The sequence below is a fragment of the Notamacropus eugenii genome, chromosome 2 (genome assembly GCF_028372415.1).
Source record: "Notamacropus eugenii isolate mMacEug1 chromosome 2, mMacEug1.pri_v2, whole genome shotgun sequence".
Lineage (NCBI taxonomy): Eukaryota > Metazoa > Chordata > Mammalia > Diprotodontia > Macropodidae > Notamacropus > Notamacropus eugenii.
Genome location: NC_092873.1, coordinates 256,794,820 through 256,815,883, shown reverse-complemented (window position 1 = coordinate 256,815,883; position 21,064 = coordinate 256,794,820). Strand labels below are relative to the sequence as shown.

At 34.9% G+C, this 21,064-nt stretch overlaps 1 protein-coding gene across 2 annotated transcripts in view; it reads right to left on the bottom strand.

The window, feature by feature from the left end:
* PACRG (parkin coregulated) overlaps positions 1–21,064 on the bottom strand; it is a 583,000-nt gene that overhangs the window by 501,723 nt on the left and 60,213 nt on the right. The window lies entirely within an intron of this gene.

The following is a 21,064-nucleotide window of genomic DNA, read 5'->3' as shown; positions in this document are numbered from 1 at the left end:
TTTAAAGACCCAATGATACAAATGCCCAGGGAAGGAATTTAATCTGGGATTCCTAGAAATAATTTAAATTTTGCAACACCTTAATGTATGTTATTTCTGGGATGTTAACAAACAATTCATTGTAACTGGCAAGGGAAGGTATTCTTTTCTCACTGCTTTACACAGGGATCCAAATACTTTTTTTTTTTTTTTGCAAATAATAGATTTAAAAGTTACTCTGTTGTTTCCAAACTGTTGTTGAATATGAAATAATATAAACTCAAAATGTGATTTTTGAGCTGAAGGGAACTTTAGTGGTTTTCAAATATCACTCCAACTGATGCATTTGTAAGGTGGTTCCCCATAACCCTTAACCTCAACTAATACAACTGAGATGCTCTAAGCTTGGTTACCTTCATCAGGTAAAAACACCTCTTTGATTGTGGTTGAAAAAACAATCAATCACAAGATAGGTTCATTTCTTTAATCCATTCGGGAAATATGGAATATTGAAAGAAAGCAGAAGACACACAGAAAATGTCTCATTTTCTGGTGGGAAAGAATCAATCATGCCCTATAAGTCCTGGATAAAACAGTACACCAGTTTGGTATGAAGAATTCCAATAGAAGGCCAGTCTAGTGGAGCTCATATAACCAAGCTAATGAGCAGGTAAATCAACTTGGACATCCTCAACAGATATCTTTATCGAAAATCCTTCTCCTGCAATGTAAATTTGCTTTTGTTAACTGCTGAATGACTTACAACCAACTCTCTCATTTTTTTTCCAATATCAAACATAAACTAGCAGAGTACTAACCTGAATCAAACCAAATCCAGAATCTTTCCCCAGTCCCTTGACCATATGTCACCCTTCTGAACTTTTAAAGTTTGGAACATTGGAATTTCCTTAGGTAGCAGTGTCCCTGGATCATCAAAGGATGATTTAGAGAATGAAGCACACCAAAGAGGAAATTCATAAGAAGTCCAGAAAGGAAGAAAAGGACTTTCATAAATCAAAGCTGTGAGACAGCCCTTTGCTACACATACTCTCTAATCTTAAGCCCACTCAACCACAGGAATCTTTTGTAAGGAAAAAGTGTGCCCTAGAATTTATTTTCTTTTGTTTTTCTATAAGAAATGTCCTTGCCATTCCTGCTTGGTAAATATCCCTTTCTTGGCACAGTGGATGGGAACTCATAAAATACAATATCAGAAACTATACCCAACCCTTTAGCACCTCTAGAACCCCAAGAGAAATAGCCAGCTACTGTTTATGAACTCAAACCACCTGTGGGAATTGGGGGTGAGAAGAGTAATCCCAGAAAAGTTAGGACTCATGAATTTCTGTAATAGTATCTACAAAAAGCTATTTGTCCATTGCGTGAGCACCTCTAAGGATGGAGAACTCACTATTACCAAGGAAGCTCACTCTATTTTTAGATAGCTCTAATTGTTATGGTGTTATTATGTTGAGCTGAAATTTGCTGGATAAGACTACAAGGCAGTAAAACTGTCTAAGTTTACAATTTGGGAAAATAAATTTCATAGTGATGAATGTAAATTAAATAGTGAAATTAGCAACATAAGCTATTTATCATTTTTATTCATCTATTCATATTCCTTTTAATTTATTCACCAAATATTTATTAAGCATTAAATAGAGAAACTAAGGCTCAGAAAACTAAAATAAATTTGTCCTATATCCCAAAGTTAGTAGATGGAATAAAAATTAAGAAAATATTAATGTTTTGTATCTAAACAAGATCTAATCTGAAAGGAATACTCAACCTGAAATGTTTTTTAAATTCAATTTTGATGTTTTGCTATTGAACAAATTAAAGGATCATAATTTAAGCTAATTTTAAAATTTACTATATTGTCATTACAGTCTAAAATTGGACTATTTATGTAAATGTCATAATTAGGCACATTTCCTTTTGAATATTTTCATTTTAAGATAAGGGGTATGGTAGCTTTAGTATATTTTCTATTGTACTTGACTCCATAACAGAAAAATAAAAAGTTGTTTTAGCCTTCTCCAGCCAAATAAGATGTAATAATGAAAAGAAGAAAGGGAATCTTGACAGTTAATGGATAAAAACAATTTGCTAAAAAGCTGCCCTCTTCTTCTAGTTAAATATAAAAGGGGTACATATTTAAGTGCCACAGTGTGCCTCTTGCTATCAACTTGTCTCCAGAGAGTCATCAGAGATTTCAATTTAGTCGCCGCTATTTAGCATCTGTCCTCATAGGGCTGATAAAATGCCTGAATGACTGAGACAGCTTGGCTAATGCACTGTCACAGCTAACATTAAGGCCAAAGAAATGAGCTGGCTGAATGTGAGAGGAGGAAAGAAATAAGTAAGAGCTTAAAACATATTTCATTTCTCTAATGACTTTAATGCTGTAAAGACAGCAAAGATCTTACTTCTAGACTTTATGAAATTCTGTTGTTGTTTTTTCATCTGTCTTGGAATGATGGTCCCTTTGCTATAGTATGATATCCAAACAGTGTTTGTGGTTGTTTGTTTTGCAAAAGATGCCATTAATGTCCATACTTTACATTTTAAGACTGGCTTATTCAAGTCGACACAAGAAAAGATTTTTAAGCGTGCATAAGTATTTCAGCTATTACATCAAGCTATCTGCTAGTCTGTAAGGATGGTGTTGGTTGATACTGACTTGTCACCTTACCACACTTGAAAGAAATCATAAGATGCTTGATCAATGCTTCTGACCTCTTTCCTCCCCTTTGGCCAGTTGGTGTAGCAGAGGACAGTAAGAGTTTTCAGTCCCAGGTAGGTTTTTTTGTCATTTCTTCTCCTTCCCTGTGCATAGAAAGTATGACCTACCCCTTCTCCTCCCAATAAGGTTCATACTTAATACTATCCACCAGAAACTAGTCAAATCCTTTCACCCCTTTTCCATGGTGTATTCTTTTCTTGTCACATCATACCCTAGCTAGAAGCTAGCGCCAGAGTGCATGATATTCCTAAAGTTTCAGTAATCCTTAGGGAAGAATTAGCAAATACTTGTTGGGTGAGGAAGTCACAATCTGGCTATCTTTACTGCTACTTTATCACACATTTTTCTGTCACTTTTGCATATACCAACATGCGCCTATAAATTTACTGTCATTTGAGTATATACATATTATATTATTTTTCCAGTACTAGCATTCAATTTGGACTTGGTCTCCACAAGCTTGTTCCCTTTGTGAAACAAAACAAGCATCTGTGAAGTCCACATTTAAAGTGAATTGAATTACCATGATCATGCTCTAATTATTCAATCAATAAGAATTTACTAAGCATTTAATATATACCAAGAACTGTGAGACCATTGGAGATAAAAAGAAGGTAAAAATAGTCTCTGTACTCAAGGAGGTCACATTCTAAAGGTGAGTTAAGCATGGAAAAAACTAGTTTTCTGTAAGAAATTTATAAGGTAGATATAGACAGTGATCTCAGAGGGGGAAGGCACTAGCAACTGGAAGAATGAGGAAAGGCCTCCTGGAGAAGGTGGGATTTGAAATGAGATTTGAAAGAAGTCAGTAAAATAAAGAGGTAAAGGAGAGATTGGAAAGCATTCCAAAGCAAACAGAAATGACAAGGAATAGAAATGGTCAATGGAGTGTCAAGTTTAAGCAAAAACAAATAGGCCATTGCAGCTAGATTACACCATATTACAAAAGTAGTAAAGTGTAAGAAGATTGGTCAAAGTTGAGAAGAAACTTAAATGTATAATAAAGGGCTTAATATTTGATCCTGGATGTACAGAGGCATTTGTTTTTAAAGAGGGAGATAGGAGAGAAGCTCTGCAATTGTTTAGACAAGAGGTGATTGGGGGGATGAACTAGGGTGGTAGATTTGTGAATGGATATGTGAGACATGTTTGGGTAGAAGGTAGAAATTATGAGAGCTGGTAACCGAATGTGAGGTAAAGGTGAATACTCAAGGAGGATGCCAAGGATATGAAACTAGTAGAATGGGACAGGTTTGGTGCTCTTGCAGGTAGTAAGGGAGTTCATAAAAAGGGGAGTTTTTGCAAAAAGATAATGAGTTCTGTTTTCAACATATTCAGTTTGAGATACCTATAGAAGAACCCAGTCCAAAATGTCCAATAAGCAGTTATATATGCAGGATTGGAACTCAGAAGATACTAGGGCTATTTATATAGAAATGGGAACCATCTTCATAGAGATGAAAACTGACCCCATTAAAACTGATGAGAAGACCAAAGGATATGGTCTAGAGAGAAAAGAGAAGGTCCATGACAGGCTTGGAGACATTTATAGTTAGGAGGCATATCCCAGACAAAGATGTAGCAAAGATTGAAGAAGGAGCCATAAGATAAGTAGGAAAGCCAAGAGAAAACAGTATCATGAAAACCTAGAAAAGAATGAGTGTTCAGTAGTAGATGATCAACACTGTCATGTATAAGGAATGAAGAAAGGCCATTAGAGTAAAGGCAATTAAGAAATCATTGATAATTTAGGAGACAGGGGCTTCAATTAAATGATAAGGTCAGAAGTCAGATTTCTGTGGATTTAGAAGCAAGGGAAAGGAAAGGAAGTAGAGACATTGAATATAAATTACTTTTACAAGGAATTTAGCAGCTAAAGGAAGAAGAAATATCAAATGATAGCTATCAGACAGTAAGATCAAGTCAAGGTTTTTTAGGGTATAGGAAAACAAGTATGATAATAACAACAGAACTTAGCACAAAGGTTAGGTTGCAAGGCTCAAATGATAAAATGCATGTTAAGTGCCAGAGCTTTGACCTGCTCTATTTCTGACCTGGGCCAGTTCACCCCTCCTTGGGCAGTTTGGCAGCCTCCTACTCCTAAGAGCTTACAATATTACAAAGTGCTGGACTTTGTGCAGACACCTTATTGGCTTGTCCTACTGCCATTCAGAGATCCCAAATAGTCATCATTCAGCATCAATCCCCCCATAGTAGAGATTACAAGTGTGGACTACCACATTCAACTTTCATTAGTTTCTTGGCTAATGACCCCATTGGTTTTGTCCATTGGCTAATGATATCATTTTGGCCACAGGACACCACTGATTCACACTAAGTTTGCAATTCACTGAAAAAGGAAAATGTTTGTCAAATTGCTGCCAACTTTGAAGTCCAGCTCATACTTGTGAGGTTGATATTTTTAACCCAAATATAAGACTTCACACTTATTGTCACGTCAAAAACATGGGTACTCAGTTCAGTATGTCAATACTCCCAAAACAGTCAGCAACCAGTTTAAGCCTTCCTATACATTCTGTGCAATTCTTGTCCATACCCTCTCAAAAATCTACCTCAATGAGAATTCATCCAATAAGTTTGGGATCTTCATCTTGAACTCTTGATGTTGTATGGTTTCCAATCAGCATATAGGCTATCCATTAGTTATTCTTCCCTTGGTTTCACTGACCCACCTCCATTTCAAAGTCATACAGCTTTTTGATGGTAGCCTTTACACTATCTCTCTTGCATAATTTGTCACTGCTAATACAAAACTTGCACCTCCATATTACCCTTTGTATAACTGGAAAATAAGATTCTTGAAATCATGTACTATGGTTCCCATTACTCACAGGCATTCAGTATCACAGAAACACATTGATATGAATATAATAGACCTTTCCATTCATTAAAAGTAATAAATAATTTTCCAAATGCAAACCATTCAGTTTTTATCATCCTATTCAATTTTTGCCCCAATTATGTTTGTTGTATCTTTCCAAAATATACATAGTGAGTGAGATCAGCTTTATAGATTTTCTATCCATCTGTATATCTTGACTGAACTACATCATCTATTTAGACTTCTTATGTAGAAAGCTACTCTGAATCCTTTTTACTGATTATAAACCTGATTTAGATGACTTTCCAAGATTCTGGGACTTGATACCATTTCTGCAGACAGGATTATCAGGAACTCCCAATGACCTAAAAGGAATCTCTTTGATTTTTATTTCGCACAGGACGTCTATGACAATGGCAAAAATATTTGGTGAGCCTTTTATGCCTTGATGGATTTTTTTTAAAGTAAAGATTTTATATTTATCTCTAATTTTACTGGCAAGACCTGACTCATGCTGGACTAGTTTAGCTTCAACATTAAAATGAAATGATACAGCCATGAAACATTTAACAAATAAAAAGAGATCTTTTCAGTCCCAGAACAGGAAGAATGTTAAACACAGATATTTAGAAAAGACAAAGCATATCCACAATCATCCAGTGGGCTCAGCTAGATTTGGAACCCTTTGTGGATTTTTATATTTGGGTTATCAGAAAACTACCTTAATGGCCCAAGCCTTACTTTCCTGAGCCAATCAGATTTCAAGGAAAATTTCAATGCCTTTTCACCAAAAGCTAGTCTTACTAGTATGGGGCAGAGCCTTAGCATATTGCTTTCACCACATATGAAATTTGATTTTCTTAGATTCAGTCCAACATTAGAGTCTATCACTACATGACAACTGGTCATCTAGCCTTTCCTTGAAAGCCTCCAATGAAGGACAAAACCCTTCACCATCTGATTTCCCTCCTTTAAATGTTCTCCAGATTATCATTGTCTTTTCTAAAAGATGATACCTAGAATTGAACTCAATACTCCATATGTATGCAGCCTTTCCAGACCAAAGTACAGTGAGTCTGTTAACTCCTTATTCCTTATGCCTCTCTTTATACATGCCAAGAGTTCACTGAAAATACATGCATGACCCTTTTTTTTGGAGACAAATATTCTGCCTAACAACCAATGTGGGAATTAGTTTCGATTAACTTATGCCCAGTAGTTAGAAGATGTTTTTGCTTCTTCTGTTTCCCCCTTCCCCCAAAAGGCAGGGCAGGATTTGAAGATGGGGTAAAGATGGGGTAGAGAAAACAAATTAAATAAAAGAGGATAATTGAGGTAACTTTTTGAAGAAAAATGCAGAGAATATGAGGAGGTCAGAAATCATCACTTTGATAGCACGTGTATAGCTGTCTTATATACTTTAAAGAAAAGCAAAATATACATGAGATATGGAGTTTCATATACAATTTCCTTTTTTTCTTAATACATATATATGTATATATATGGAAATGCTTATTTTATTTGGTATTTCTTAAGTTTAGAATAAAAATGTGATGATAAAATCTGTTCTTTCTATACCTTCATGTTATACCTATAAATTTTATTTTTGAGTCCAAGTATAAGAATTCACAACTATTCTATTTTATTCCATTTTATTTGAATTGCCCCAAAATATTCTAAAATACAATCAAAATATTTTAGTAATAGATTGATTCGCAGTAAGTATCATACTCTACCATGGAATATATTTTGGATCATTATTAAATTAGAATTAATACAAGTATAAAATGAAATTAAGATCTTAAATCTACTATATTTTGACATATACTTGAAAAAATGTGTTTGAATTTTGTGTTCAACAACAATGAAAGACATTACTTTAAATAAAGCTGACTTCTTTTGGGGAAATATCCTTGAACCAGATACAACAAAAAAAGGAGTGTTTTTTTTTAATTGTTATTCATATTTCAGCACTAAAGTCTTAGAAATATCTTTTCTGGCATTGTTTTCTTTTGAAATACAATAGGATAAACTCCAGTCTAGACAAGACTAGTCTTTAAGATCTTAATATTAAAGCATAATTCTTCTAAAAAAGGAATTTATATCTTCTGCCTACTTAAGAATGTCTAATAAATTTTGTACAGAGGGAAGATCAGGTTTACAAGGTACTTGGGAAAGGGATATGTAGGGAAGGATTTTTTAAAAAGAGCAATAAGAATGATTAATGGTCCAGAAAGATTGATTTATGGGGAAAGATTAAAAGAATTAACTATGTATAGCATGAGTAGGGAAAAACTAAGAGGAAAAAAGTTAACAAGCTAGAGAAAGCAGATCCATCCAGTGGGATATTTTAAATTAGATGAAGGGAGTGAAATGAGACCACAGTAGAGAAAAATATCACATCACTTTTTGCTCTTTGATTCTTTCATATAAAGATCTATAAAATACTAGATAGTACATTGGATAGTATACCAGACCAGGAGCCAGAAAGATTTGAGTTCAAATCTGGCCTCAAAGACTTACTAGCTGTGTCATTCTGGCCAAATTACTTAACCTTATTTGATTCCATTTACTCATCTATAAAATGAGCTAAATAGCAACTACTCCTGCATCCTTGCCAACATAACCCCAAATGAATTCACAAAGAATTGCACATGACAAACAATCTCACAACAACAACAAATACTAGGAAAATGTTTATCATTATTTAGTCACTGCAAGTTTCTTTTCAATTCTAAATCAAATAAAAACCAACTCTCTACTCTTTTTGAAATGATAATCATAGGATCTTAGAACTGGATGGGATCTCAGAGGCCCTCTATTTCAATTGCCAATCAAGTTATCTACTAGCCTTTTCTTAAAGACTCCCAGAAACAAGGAACTCACTGCTTCCCCCAGGATAACCTATTCTAGTTTTCAGTCAGTTCCATTTGTCATGAAGTTATTCCTCATACTGAGCCAAACCCTGTTTTCTTATATTTTCCACTAATAAGTTCTAGTTCTTTCCTCTGGGAATGAGCAAACAAATCTAATCCATATTCCTCATGACAACCCTCAAGAAATAAGAAGACAACGATGGTACTCATCCCTGTCTTCTTTTGTTCTGAACTGAACACCTTCCAGTTTCTTCAGTCAATCTTCATAAGAATACATTTGAACTTCCCCTGGTGGAACAGGCAGATGAGAACAATTTGTTCCAATGGTTATGAAGGCAGCTGAAACAGATGCTGCGGAATGCTTAGAGCTTGGTCTGGCACTGAAGATGCCAAGATCATCCACTGCATCTTGAGCCATCACTAGTCATCTTGAATAAATGTTTAAATACAAAGATAAAGTAAAATTCATTAAGTGCTTACTATGTGAGATTTGAACCCAAGGAATTACAATAAATGACATACAAGGACAAATGAGAGGATAAAACTCAACACTTTCTCTGCTACCAAATAAAACAGATGAAGGAACAACTATGGGAAATGTCAATAAGAAACAAACACCAGGAATACCAAGCAAAAGCAATTATTCACGAAGAAAAAAATTTAAGAATAAGCTTACCTATAATGCCATGTTAAAAGTAACCAATGGATATGAAGAAAATATGAAATTTTGAAGATAAAGCAATAATTACAAGCATGATATTAATAAGGATCTAAGAAAACACCGAAGAACAAAAAATGACTTTGCAGGATCGGGCAACAATGCAAATTAGAGGGAATGCATAGAATACCAGCATAGACAATAATTATACTACAGAATTACAAAGGAAAATAAAAAATGTAAGCATCAAGAAAAACTATATATTTTAAAAATTTACTCTCATAAAGTTCTGAAACTCACAAAGGAAATATAAAAAGCTAGAATAAAATACATATAGGACATCTAAAATATGATTAGAACACAAAATATCATAACCAGTAAATGTGACCATATTTTTCTGAAAAAAATTTCAAAGACAAAGAAGACTGAGAAGTATTTATGAACAAAAATCCATAAATAAAGAAATCCTTACAAACAGTGGAGGAAGAACAAGTTCCTGAGAAAAATACTGATATATTTTAAGTCTATGATAATTTATATTTAAGATTATTTGAAATCTTGTTTCTGATCTCACTACTTGACTAAAATTTCTCTCTCCAAGGCTGTCAATAATCTCCTAATTGCCTCATTTCATGGCCTTTTCTTAATCCTCATCCTTCCTGGCCTTCATGATATGGCCATATCTCATCTCCCCCATGCTCAAAAAACATTAACTTCAACATCCCCATTATCATTCTATATCTCTCCTCCCTGTTGTAAGTAAATTCACTGGGAAAACTGTCCATAATAGGTGTCTCTACTTCCTTTCTTTTCACTCTTTGTCTAATTCATTATAGTTTGATTTCTGAAAACATCTCTCTCTAATGTTTTAATTATGTCTCAATTGCTAAATCTAAAGGCCTTTTCCAGATACTCATCCTTCTTGACCTCTTCATAGCTTTCAACCCTGTCAATCACTTTATTCTCCTTGATACTCTCTTTTCCCTAGGTTTTCATGACACAGCTTTCATCTACTTCTCCAACATGTGTGGTGGATCTTTAACAAAGTAGTACATGCTAACTCTAGGGCTCTCCCAAGGGAAGATCATCTTTGGCCCTCTTCTCCATCTATGCTATTTCAGTTGATCTTATCAGTTACATAGCTTCAATCATCATCTTGATGCTAATGATCTTCAAATCTATTTGTCCAACACTAATCTCTCTCCCAGTCTCTAGGCTTGTATTTCCATGCTTATAGGACAGCTTGAACTAAACATTCCATAAACTCCACATATCCAAAACTGAACTTATTTTCTTTCCTCCAAAATCCTCTCTTTTCCTAATTTTGTTATTACTGTTGAAGATACCACAATTTTTTTCCTAGTCACCCAGGTTGGCAACTTAGGTATCATCTTTAACTCCTCACTGCCACCCACATATCCACCCAATTGTCCAGTCTTCTCTTCTCTAACATGCAACCAACATGGTGTAGGCCCTCAACCCCTCATGTTTCTACTATTGTAATCACCTACTGGTTGGTCTCCCTGCCTTAAATCTCTTCCCACTTCAACACATCTTCCATACAGCTGTCAAATTGATCATCCAAACAGGTCTAATCATATCAACTTTGAATTCAATCAACTCCAGTGGCTATTATCTCCAAGATCAAATATAAGGTCCTCTGATTTATAACATCCTCTATAACAGTCCCTTCCTACCCCTCCAATCTTCTTACACCTTACTCTCTCACTCCATATACTCTGGAAATCCTGGACTCCTTTCTGTTCCTTGCACATGACACTGAATCTCCTGTCTGTGCATTTTCACCAACTGTTGCCACGCCTGGAATTCTTTCCTTCCTCATCTGGACCTCCTAGTTTTCCTGGCTTCCTTTAAGGCTCAGTTAAATTTTTAATTTTCACTAGAAGATTTTGCCAGTCCTCCTTAATCTTGATGCCTTCCCTTTGAGACTAGATGCAATTTATTCTGTATCTTGCTAGTACCTACTTGCTACATTTTTTCCCTTCATCATTTGACTGCAAGTTCCTTGAGAGCAAAGACTGTTCTTTTGTCTTACCACAGAGTATGGTACATGACAGGCATTTAATAAGTGCCAGTTGCCTTACTAATTCTCTGCTGTATCTGACACCTTTCTTCAGGATAAGCTGTCCTTTCATGGCTTTTCTGACACTGCTTTCTTCCACTTCTATGTGTCTGATTGCTCCTTCTTAGTCTTTTTTGGCTGGATTGTTATTATCACTATATACCCTCACTGTAACCTTTGGTGGATATCAAAGCTAGGCCCTGGGCCCTCTGGTTTTCCTCTCTCTACTTTCTTGGTGGCCACATCAGCTTCCATGGATTCTTCTAAACCATTAACTCCCACTCATTATATATCTAGTGCCACTTTCTCTCTTCAGGTCCTATTGCATACCAACCATTGGACAGCTACCACTGGACCTTTCCAACTAAAATACTCACATTTATCTTAATGTCAACATGCCCAAAACAGAATTCTAAAGTGACTGAATAAGTTCCTAAGAAAAATACTCTCATATTTTAAGCCTATTTCCCTAAATTCCACTCCTCATTCTTACTTTCATAGTTTCTGTGAAGGACATCACCAACCACTCAGGCTCACAGCCTTGGAGTCACCCTTGAGTCCTCACTCTCCCTGACCTCACAATAACTGCAGCCACGTGAAACAGCAGGCCTGAAGCCTGAAAGACCTCAGTTCAAATCTGTCTCTTACACTTATTAGCTCTGTGATGCTTAAGAGCAGGTCACTTAACCTGTTTGCCTCAGTTTCTTTAACTGTAAAATGAGGATAAAAACAGCACTTACCCTGCAGGGTTGCTGTGAAGATCAAACAAGATAATCTTTGTAAAGCACTGTAATACAGCGCCAGGCATGTAATCGAAGCAACATAAATAAGAATTCTCTTTCCTTCCCTCTACAACATCTCCTGATTCTGCCATTTTTTCTCTTTTTTTCCACAATCCTCACCCTACATAAGATCTTTATCACTTTCACGCAGACTAAAGAAATATCCTCTTAATTGGTCTCCTTGCATTGAATCAAGTCCTCTCTTTCATCCATGCTCTACAAAGTTGTCAAAAAGATAATCACAAAGCATGACTATGTCACTGCTCTAACTCAGTGAACTCCAGGGATTTCTTATTATATCTAGGCTCAAAAAGGAACTCCTTCATTGGGTATTTCTAGCCCTTTGCAACATGGTTCCAACCTTCCTTTCCAGTCTAATTATATATTATTTTCTTTCACACATCACATTCTACTTTCCAAATCTCAAGGAAATAGAAAAAGTGCTAGTTTAAAAAACAGAAATATAAATTCTATCATTAACTGTAAGTATAGAAGATTAAATTTTACTCTTTCCAGGAAACATAGAAGATGATAAAAACTCTGAAGAAAAAGATATATTTACTTATAACAATAAATCTGGATGGACTTGAAATGTCTTATTAAAAGAAAACTATGTACATATATATTAATGAATAAGATTCACCCACATGCTGGTTACAAAAACATTTAATTTTAAAAAGATACAGTTGTATTAAAATTAAGAGATTGGTTTAAAATATATCATGCAATTGCAACTTCAATAAAACAGGAGTGGTTGTTATGGATTTCGGACCAAATATAATTTAAAACTGAAAATCATGAAAAAGAAAGACACAAAAAAATTTAATTTAAATCCACATTTCATCTCACACTATATGCCAAAGTGAATTTTAGTTAGGTAAGCTTAAAAAACATACACACACACACATACACACACATACATATATACACACATGTCCATATTACATATACGTATTTTTTAAAGACTATATAAACCTTTTTTCTATTAAACAAGTAGACGAACTTATTGCTGACAAGATATCCATTAATGAAAAATTAACCCTAGGATGACATATATATATGTTTATCAAAACAAAAAGAAAAATAAAATGGTCTAGAAATGCTTCACTCCTCTTTTCTCTCTCTCTCTCTCTCTCTCTCTCTCTCTCTCTCTCTCTCTCTCTCTCTCTCTCTCTCTCTCTTCTCCCTCCCTCCCTCCCTCCCTCCTCTCTCTCTACTTCTTTTTCTGTCTGTCTCACACACAGATATTTATGATCTGTTATTTCTTTGCTGTAGCGAATTCCTAGTAAGGAAACTCCTACTATGGTACATCAGCAACTTTTCTTCCACTGAAGGTCTTAAAGAGTTTCCTACAGCACTGAAAAGTTAAGTGATTTGCCAGGGTCACACAGCCAAGTATGTGCATGAAGCAGGAGTTGAATCCAAGTCTTCCTGACTCTGATACCTATTCCCTATCCACCACATCATGTTGCCTATCCTATTCAAAGGATACACACTATTTAGAAAAGATGAATCAAAATTCTCAGCAATCACTTAAAAACTAGCTCATCCTCACTAATAATCTAAGATGTAAATTAAAAATAAATCTAAGGTGCCAATCACTAAACTGGGAAACTAATTAAAAGCAATCAAACCCCACACTCGTAGGGTTTCAGCACACTCATTCTTTTGTAATCAGATTTTTGTAAACCATATGACTTTGCAACTGGGATTTCATTAATTTTAGATATTTCCTTCTACAATGTACGCCCCATTTCATCTATACTTGTCTCTTCCAAAAAACTTTTGTCTATCCTAGCAATTCAACACTCAAGTTCATTTCAAGAGGTCTACTGCTGCTCATCCTTAAAGTTCCGCATTGGTAACATATTGAAGCCTGTTCACACATATCATGTGCCTCTCCAGTGACTTCCATGCGATATTACTTTGTAATTCTTCAGAGACTACGGCAATCCACATTTTACAGCCATAACAACTCTACCAGTGAAATACTGTTATGAACAAGATGGCCCATTATTTCTAGGGGTTTGATATCATCAGAAGAGCTTTGCAATTTTCTGAAACAATCTACCCAATTCTCTACCTTCTTTTTAATTCAAGACCAGCACACTGTACAATGTACACTTCAAATATGCATACAGAAGGAAAGAGGTTATAAGTAGTCCTTTAAATTGCACATCATAAGTTGGGGAATGGATATTCTTCAGATCCTTGGTATTTCTGTGCTGGTGGATCAGGCCAAATTATTTTTAATGGTTAAAGAATTTTTACAAAAGAATTTATTCAAAGCCCAGGGCTTGATGCAACCAGACTCAAATGTCAGACGTGACTAAAAAATGACTGAATAACAATTCCTTATTAATACCCTCATTAAAGATATTCTTCATTAAAGAGTTTTATTAACATGTTGTATGTACGGGAAAGTAATGACACAGGTTGTTGCTTGTTTATGTTCTCTTGATTAGCTTATTTTGGGGAGGGCTATTAATAAGATGTGAGATTTTCTCCAGACCTTTGCTAGCATCCACAAACAACTGTATCTGTAGGGCCTCATCATCCACAGATAATATGTGTTCAACTTGGATTCTAAGGTGTTTTAAGCCTTGCCTGATGGTTTTGAGGAAACAGTCACTGAACAAGGTTATTTTTATATCTCTCAATGAATCTTGAATGATTTTTAGCATATGGATGAGAACATACCTTATTGGAAGAGAATAATTAAGGTGTATCTTACGCTACCAAATCAACACTTTTTCATTCACAACAAATGAAAAGCACAATAGGACCTTACATTCCCTACATCTTTTTGTCAGTTGCATAAAGGTAAATATGAGGGCCATGGCAATAATAATAACAACCATTTACACAGTGCTCACGATGCCTCAGGCACCATGCTAAGTGCTTTACAAATATCACATTTGATCCTTACAACAACCTTGGGAGGTAAGTTCTATTATTATTCCAATTTACAGGTGAGGAAGCTGAGACAGAGGCTAAGCTATTTGTCCAGGGTTGCACAACTAGGAAGTATATGAGGCTACACTTGAACTCAGGTCTTCGCGATCCTTGGTCTGGCCTTGCTTCAAGTGCACCACTTAGTTTCCCTCAATTGTAAACTCTTATTTGCAATAGACAATCTGCTCCCTAGTAATAAAGGCAGCTAGATGGTGGAATGGGTAGAGTGCCAGGCCTGGAGTGAGGAAGACCTGAATTCAAATCTGGCCTCAGATATGTACTGGCTGTGTGACCTGGGCAAGTCATTGAAACCTTTCTGCCTCAGTTTCCTCATCCATAAAATGAGCTGGAGAGGCAAACTACTCCAGTATCTTTCCCAAGAAAACCCCAACTAGGGTCAATGAAGAGTTGGACTAACTGAAAAATGACTGAACTGACTTAAAACAACTACCCTAATTGAAAATGTTCCTCTAAGTCTTATGAAAATGTACATAAGGAAAAGTAATCATGTGGGCTGGTACTTGTTCATGTTCTCTTGAATACCTTTGGCAGGGGGGAGAATTATTAAGATTTGAGATTTTCTCCCCACCTTTGCTATCTTCATCATATCTTTTCAACGGAGCCTTCAAAGTTCTCAAAGTGGATATGATAGCACAATAACAATGAAGAGTAAACCCATTTTAAAGTAAGCTTGGCAAGAGACCCACTAGAAAGTGTATATTTTGAAAAGTTGTAAATATGATACACTTTTGACACAATTACTATGTTTTAGGGAATAAGTCCTCAGTATTTTAAATATAATATTAATATGTGCAACATATGTTATATAATAAATAATATATATTTAAATTGAGAAGAGAAGATGATGGAAAATGCCTTCAATAGAGAATAAGACCTTTTGAAATAATAGCACAGGACTAAGTAAAGAATCTGATAATCTTACCCATGTCACCCCATCTACCCATGAACCTTACCTCAGTTTGGAGCTGAGGGAAAGAGATAAGTGACAGAGGAAATCCACAGATATATTACTGCCAAGCCTGGATATTTAGGAGATCACTTTGGTGCCTTGACTTGACTAGAGAAATGAGGAAGAAAAGGGTAAGACCAGTAAAAGACAATGACTTATGGAAAACAGAGGGAAGGAGAGACATCCAAACACACATTAGGGAATGTAGAAAGGAATTTATCAAAGGAAAATTCCTTCTCCAAGTGAGAGCTGTGTTTACAGGGAATATATTTCACTCCAGAAGAGGGACAAGTATACAACCTATATGGTATCCAGTGTCCAAAAAAGAACAGGGGACATACATTATAAAAAGAATATATCAATATTATGTAGATTAATTAATGATTATAAAGGTATGGGCTAAGATGTGGATCCATAAATAGGGAAACTAGTATCTCCATTGACATCACATTGCCTTTCTCATGAATTGAAATTCCAGGGAGTGAGACTCATCAAAAAATTGTACCTCAAAATAAACAAACAAAACTAAACTACTTTTTAAGGATAGAAAGGTGTAAAAGGTTTGATCCAAAACTGTGCTAACAGGAAAGAGAATAACACTTTTTTTTCCACTCCCCCCATCCTCAATCTTTTAAAAGCTACATGGGGTAGAAATATTTCATATTCAGAGTCTATGGATTGGAGACTAGATTTCAGAACAGACTAAAAAGTGAAAGAAATAAGGAGAGGCAGCAAAGTGATACCTATTTGCAAAAGGTTCCATAAATAAATTTTACTCAAATTAAGAGAATGAAAAATAATTGAGGGGATTCTGAATTTCATGCTTATCTGGGCTTGGAAAGATTAAAGACAAAGATTTTTAAAAAGGAAAAGAAAATAAAGATATAAATGCACTGACAGTATTTGGAACAAGACATGGAAATAAGAGTAAAAACTCTTAGGTGTGTATACATATATATGTATGTAGGCATACATATATACACATATACATACATATACATATGTGTGTATGTATGTGTGTATGTATATGTAATAGCAGTTCGTAACCTTGGGTCCATGAAGGCTTTTTTCTATAAAATTTTGATAGCTATTTAAATTTATCAGCTTTTTAAATTTATCAGTTTCCTCTCGTATTCCATGTCAACAGACAACAAATATTTATTAAGCACCTACTATGTGCTAAGAACTGGGGATACAAAAAAAAAGACAGTTCCTGTCCTCAAGGAGCTTACAATCCAACAGGAGAAGACAATATACAAAAGGAAGGTAAAAATTGGAGTACCTTTTTAGGTACCTGATACAGAGGGTACCTGGTGCAGAGCTTAATGACCCTGATATTCATGCTGAAACAGAGTAGCTAATGAAAAATGAAGAGTGAACTAGAGACCTTAATAAAGGAAGGATTTAGGGGGATTATTTTACTCTCAAGCCCTTCAGTCATAGGGAAAAGGCAACTGAGGGGCTGAGATGTTGAGCATCAAATTGAGTCAATTTGTATAAAGATGAAATTTCAGGTGATGAGCTTATCTTGGGGGAAGCATAATGCTCATGAAGTTGAAGTCAAGAACAGTGGCTGACGGAAAATGAAGTTACTTGCATTTTATGCATTTAGAAACATTATTTTGAAAAGGGACCAGACTGCCAAAGTAGTCCATGGCACAAAAACGTTAAGAATATCTATCTAAAACTTCATATTATTTACAGTGGTGAAACCGCATATTTTTACAATACTTACTTTACAATATTTTTTGTAAGTACAAGAATAAAGCAAGGAACTTCTCCCTACTACTTCTACTACTACTACTACTACTACTACTACTACTACTACTACTACTACTACTACTACTACTACTACTACTACCACTACTACTACTACTACCACTACTACTACTACTACTACTATTACTACTACTACTATCTAACAAGTTTGACATTGTTCTAGAAATGCCAGCAAAAGGAAGGAAGTAAAATTCTAAGTATTGGATAAGGAGGAAAAAATTATCCCTATTTTGCAGATGAAATCAGCAAAGAATCAGATCAAAAACCGAGATAATTGCTTCAGTAATGTAACGGGATACAAAATAAACCTACACAAATCATTATCATTTTTGTACCTACTAACAAAAAACAGAAAGAAATGCCAGAAAGAGAAATTCCATTCAAAATAATTAGGAAGTTAACCTAACACAAATTCAGGACACATAAATATAACTATAAAGTATTCTTCACAGAAATAAAAGAAGAAAAATAATTAGAGAGATTCATTGTACATGGCTAGGCTGCATTAATACAGTGTCCCCAAAGAAGAATGGAAATGACTACAAGGCCTAAATTAATTTGTAGATTTAGGGCTGTGTTGATCAAATTAAAAAGACTACTTTATAGAACTATACCACAAAAGCCATAACATTTATTTGGAGGCACAAAAGATCTAGAATCTCAAGGGGAAAAGAAAACAGTAAATTATGAACCAATATTATTCAACTCCTATAATAACTATCTGGTGTTTGTTATAAAGGAGATATATGGGTCAGGAGAAGAAACAGGAAGCAAGATACAAAAGCAATCAAATATAGTAGTCCAATGTTTAGTGAAGAAAGGATTCTATTCTAGTGATTTCCAAAGTTTTTGATCATATAGTACATCAATTAAAGAAAAAGTTTGATTATAAATTATAAATATAAATATATATACAAACTTATTTTTTTAATTATATAAATTTACTACCAACACATACATATTATAAAGCTTATAGAAAATTTAAAAAGATGAAATAAATATTAAATAATTTGAAAATCGTATTTTACATATTTATGCTACAAAATTATTTTTGCTTGTTCTAAAATTATTATTATTATTAATGGTATTTTTCATAAGAATAGTATGATTGCCTTTGGAGGAGTTGTAAACTGATCTGACCATTCTGGAGGACAATTTGGAACTGTGCCCAAAGAGCTACAAAACTACATACTCTTTAATTCAGCAATACCCCTTTCTCAAATTGGAATATCAAAAACTCATCTTGACTGTTTGACAGCTCATATAACTTAGACAGGATGGGAGGCATCAAGTCTTTTCTTTCTAGTGAGATGGTGGATGCTCACTATCTTGCCCAATCATTGTCTCCTAAGGTCCTCTAGGCCATACCCTGAAGAACAGGGCAGCTAGGTGGTACAGTGGATAGAGCACCAGTGCAGGAGTCAGGAGGACCTGAGTTCAAATCTCACCTCAGACACTTGACACTCACTAGCTGTGTGACCTTGAGCAAGTCACCTAACATCAATTGCCTCATCCTGGCGTCATCTCCAGGTCACTGAATATCTGGTCACTGGATTCAGATGGCTCTGGAAGAGAAGTGAGGCTGGTGACCTGCACAGCTCTCCCTCACTCAAAACAAAGTGCAAGTCATGTCATTATTTCTCCGATGGCATGGTCTTTTTCAGCAACAAAGGATGAACACACACACAGCATTACTAGGTCTATATCCCCAAAAGATTTTTTTTAAAAGCAAAGAGTCTATTTGTATAAAAACATATATAGCAATTCTTTTTGCAATGGCTAAAAATTAGAAAGTGAGGGAAAACCCACCAATGACAGAATGGCTCAACAAGCTGTGGTACATAATTGCAATGGAATAATATCATTATTATATTAATATGATGAGCAAGATGATTTCAAAAAAACCTGGAAAGACAGGAACTAATGAAAAATGAAGTAAGCAGAACCAGGAGAAAACTGTACATAGCAATAGCAACATTACACTATGAACAACTGTGAATGACTTAGCTATTCTCAGCAATACAATGTTCCAAGAAAATCCCAAAGGACTCATGATGAAAAATACTATCCGTCTCCAGAGAAAAAACTAATGGCATCTGAATACAAACTGAAGCATACTATTTCTTTCTTTCTTTCTTTCTCTCTCTCTGTCTCTCCCTCTCTCTCCTTTATTTCATTTTTCTTTGAGTTTTCTTGCACAAAATGACTGATACAGAGATGTTTTACATGATTGCACATGTCCACCCTATATCAGATTGCTTACTATCTCAGAACAGGGGAAGGTAGGGAGGATAGAATTTGGAACTCAAAACTTTTTTTAAATGCTGAAAATTAGGTTTTTTTCAAGTAATTGGGGGAAAATAATATATTATTTTAGAAAGGATAGTGCAATTGAACTGTTTCAATATTTTTTCTTAATTTAAAATTTTACAAAATTTAAGGTGTGGTTATAAGTTTGGTTTATTTTGATACTTGGTTTTGACAACTGTAATAGCCGAAAAATATACTTCACAGAGGTATACAGATCCAAATAGAAAAAGTATATCATTGGTTATACTTTCTAAATCATGATACTCATATTTTTTCAATATCATCCACTTATTATGCAAGAATTTTTGTTGCAATTCAACTAGTAAATCTATATTTTCTCTGATATCAATCAGCTACTACAGTAAACTCATCAGAAGGCATTTCATTTTCATATTTTTTAGTAGATCTGTTCAAAATCCACATTTTTTTTTGTTTGGAAGATTTTTAAGCAAGTTAGAAAACTGTATAGTTATAAGGGTTTTTATAGGCAACCCACAGAGTAGGGAGGAGAATTTAAGTTTCCAAGAGGAGATGGTCAACATGATAATTATTTAGAAGTTTCAGTAAGGATTGAGAAAATTAATTTGGCAATTAAAGAGATCCCAATTAATTTTGAAGAAAGCTGCTCCAGTTGAATGAGTAGTCAAGAATAATAAGGAGACTGAGAATCTGGATGACTGGAAGGATACTGATCCCTTTTCTTCCCCACCCCCATGATAAAAAGGAAATTGGGAAGAAGCATGAGTTTTTTGGGGGAACAATGTAATGACATACCGGCAGCTAGCTGGTGTTGGCATCAAGAGTGCTACACTTGGCGTCAGGAAACTACAGACACTTACTAGCTGTATATCTGGGTAAGACACTCTGTGCCTCAGTTTCTTTTTCTATAAAATGAGAAAAATAATAGGACCTCCTTTTGGGATATTGTGATAATCAAAGAACATATCTAAAGAGTTTTGCAAAGTGCTATATCATATTTTATTATCATAGTTGCTATGGTTATTATTGGCAAGACTCAATGCAGATCACAATCCATGTATAAATAATTGTTCATCCTTTGCTACTTTATTCATTCTTTCCCACT